Genomic DNA, 3,589 nt, shown 5'->3' with positions numbered 1-3,589 from the left:
CTTACAGGTGGCCATCAGATCACCCCTGAGCCTGCGCTTTTCCAGGCTAAAGAGCCCCATGGCTCTCAGCCTGTTGTCGTAAGGTCTGTTTTTCCTGACCTCTGATCATGCGTGTGGCTCTTCTCTGGACTCTCTCAAGCTTCTCTACATACTTTTTGAACTGTGAAGCCCAAAACTTGACGCAGGATGCATGTCTTAAGCAGGGAAACTGATATTCTTCTTCAGAATAGAAGCAAGGAAGAAAAGAACCATGGAGATGCTGTACTGACTGCAAGAATGACTGTACTTCACTCTGAAATAGTTGATACATCTACATGTGCATGCCACGGATACTCCTCACCATCCCCCTGGACGCTCCTCACCCTTCCCCCAGCAGCGATGACCAGCACTATGGCCTTCTGCTCACCACCACGCTAGCCACGCTCCACACCTGTGCTGACCGCTGTCTGGTCCTTGTGGGGCTTGACCCCATCTGCCCCACTCTGCCATATGGCCCTGCTGCCAGGCCCTTAACCCAGCCTGTGCCCTGCCGCTCACAGACCATCAGCTACCTGGTCCACCTCCCAGAACACAGCAGTGTCACTGATAATACCCACATGGACACCGCTGTGGCCATTGGCCATGAGCTCATGGTGCTCTGGCCCTGCCACTTCTGGGCTCATCCCACCAGCCAGAACTGGTGGCACCACATCATCCTGCATGCCTGGGACAATGAACAGTGGCTGGACTCATTCTGCATGACCCAACCCATATTCCGCAAGCTAGTCTAGCAGCTTGGCCTGCACCTAGAGCATCACCCCACCACTATGCACCAGCCCTTCCATGTGGAGATTTGTGTTACCGCCACCTTCATGAAGCTCTCCACACCCACCAGCCTGTTCAGGGTATGCAAGGCAACACTAGGGCAGGTTGTTGTCAAGGTCTGTGGCACCCTCCAGGATGTGCTGGCAACACTGTAGTCTGGGTTGCTGACTCCCTAGAGGTGCTGGTGGGCTTCCAACCACTTGACTTCTCCCATTGAGGCCCTCGATGGGACATATATCCCCATCATCTGCCCATCCCAAGGAGACTACCTCTACTATAGCTGGTGTGGCTTCCACTCCATCATGCTGCAAGCCATGGTGGATCACAGAGGGATCTTCTCCAACACCTGTGCTGGCTGAGCTGGCAGCACCCACAACATTTGGATTTTCCAGAACTCAGCCCTACCACTTCACACCACGAGTCCCCAACCTGCAGCTGGCAGATGTGACCATCCCATCTCTCACAGGGGACTCAATGTACCTGCTGTAGCCATGGCTCATGCACCCCTACAACGGCCACCTTGACCTATACTAGGAGCACTTCAACAGGTGCCGGAGGCAGAGTCACACACTGGTCAAGTACAACTTTGGGCACCTCAAGGGACACTGGTGCACTCTCACCTGCCCTGAGTTTGCCAAGGCCAACATCCCCCAGGTCATCACCACAGCCTGTGTGCTGCACAACTTCTTCAAGTCCTGGTGGGAGATCTTTCAGGAGGCCTGGGTGGAGGCACAGCACACCAAGGATATCTGTCACCAGGAGCATACCCTGCTGCAGCAGTGCTGGCACCAACTCCCTCTGCCACCACCACCACCCAGAGGCCCTGGGCAAACTGTACACCCAGCAGCGAGGGCCAGGGTACCACGTGCGTGAAGGTACCGCATGCTCGCAGATCACCTCCACGCCCCCCCCCCGCAGTAGGGCGCCAGGGTGGCTGCCCACAAATCTCAGGCCCACAGGGCAACCCCAAGACTATGCACACTGTGGACAGTTTGCAATAAATACTAACCTTTATTTTCTTCCAGAACACAAACCACACCCCCAACCAGACCCGTCCTTCCCTCCCTCCCCAATGAGACCCCCTCTTCACCCCAACATGCACCAACCGTAAAGCACCCTCTTCCCTGTGAAACTATTTACGAGTCTTATTCAGTGTCCAGGAGAGCAGTGGGGAGGAGGCACCTATGACACGGAGCCTGGAGGGAGTCACCTCAGCCTCTGCCACCAGCACCTTGGATCCAGATGCCATGGCAACCCCAGTGGACCACAGGCTGCCCCAGGGGTGAGGATAGGTGCTGTCCAGCCTGCTCTCCCTCCTCCTCCATGGGGACAAGGCCACCAGGGCCCGCATGGTGAGTTGGCACTGCCACGCCCATCTCTAGCTTAAAGGCCGTATATAAATGGGGGGTTGGTGGGGGACCCAGCCACTGGGGAACCAGGATCTGAAGTAGGGGGCCCTGGTCACTACAGGTGGCACTGCATCACCTCCCATGCCCACTGGGGTGCTTGATGCAGATGCACAGGTCAAGGCCTAGTCTGGGCTGGGGCCTGGACATCAGGTTGCACAACAGAGACCATCAGAACCAGCACCATATCCAAGACACGCTGATCACGCTCGGTGGCGTCCACTGCCCGGCGCACCACGATGTGGCCTTGACCAGCCTCTCTAGGAGGGTGAGATGTCTCTCCTCAAGGGTGACCTGCCTCTGCTGGAAGGCAAGAGGCACCTGATCCACCTCCTGGTCCTTGAAGTGCCCAGCCCAGGAATCCACAAACAGCTCCTCTAAGATGTTCACCAGCCACTCGAGGAGAGCTGCCAAGTCCTGGCTCTAGCACAGACACAGCCAGTGCATGTGAAGCACACCTGCAGACAGTGATGGTGTCCCTAGGGCCCCCACCTCTACCGGCAACAGGTGGGTCTCCCCCAGTGTCCAGCAGCTGGCTCTGCAGAGCAAGGACAGAGAGGCTCTTTGTGAGAGTTTGCAACATTTCAGGTGTAACATGCACCATACAGAGGAGCTGTGCACCGCCCACTCCCAGTTTGGGAGTCATGTACACACAGGTGCCCACAGAAGTTGCCTGGGTAGGCACTTCCACAGGCAGCTGCTAGGCGAGCCTTTCTTCCCACTGCCCCAGCAGGGGCAGGTGGGCTCCTTGCAGCAGGCAACCTGCCTTCCCCATACCCAACCCAGGTCTGGCTATGGCTGGCCACTGCCAGAGCTGCCTCAGTAGCTCTGGAGCAACTCCCCACTCCCCGTTCCTGCTTCTCCTTCCTACAGGCAAGGCACTTTGCTCCCATGCCTCCAGGGTCATAGTGCCCAGGTTCTAGGGGTGAGGGGCTCCCACCCAGCTGAGACATGGACCTGGTGGCCACCTCCTCCCAGCAGCCCTCTCCAGAGGCACCCCAGGCCAGGGTCCCTGCTGCACGTCTCCTGCCTCTAAGCATGCCCCTGGTCAAAGTTACCTGGGGATGCTGAGATGAGCTGTTTGACGGCTCCACAGGCTGCCCTACCCACTATGCCCTGCTGGCTATGATCACAATAGTTCCCCAGGTGCAACTGAGAACCTAGTATGGGGCCCTGAGCTTTGAGGGCACCCCAGGCAACATGTGCAGCTGCCTGGAGTACATCTGCCTACACTACAAGTCCCTGACCGCTGCGGCCGAGAAGACCACCACTGCCATGAACAAGTTTCTCTGCCTGCAACAGGCCCCTGGCTGCCTAGCTGGGAGCCTGCAGGCCGCTCAAAGTTCTGCACTGCCTCCTGCCTCATTGGGGGGGGGGGG

General features: G+C 57.8%; 1 protein-coding gene across 6 annotated transcripts in view; it reads right to left on the bottom strand.

The window, feature by feature from the left end:
* Window positions 1-3,589, bottom strand: part of AHI1 (Abelson helper integration site 1) — a 203,007-nt gene that overhangs the window by 190,888 nt on the left and 8,530 nt on the right. The window lies entirely within an intron of this gene.

Source organism: Crocodylus porosus, unplaced genomic scaffold (assembly GCF_001723895.1).
Source record: "Crocodylus porosus isolate Cpor-Errol unplaced genomic scaffold, CroPor_comp1, whole genome shotgun sequence".
NCBI classification, from domain to species: domain Eukaryota; kingdom Metazoa; phylum Chordata; order Crocodylia; family Crocodylidae; genus Crocodylus; species Crocodylus porosus.
The sequence above is the reverse complement of the archived record's forward strand: the minus strand, read 5'-3'. Positions and strand labels throughout refer to the sequence as shown.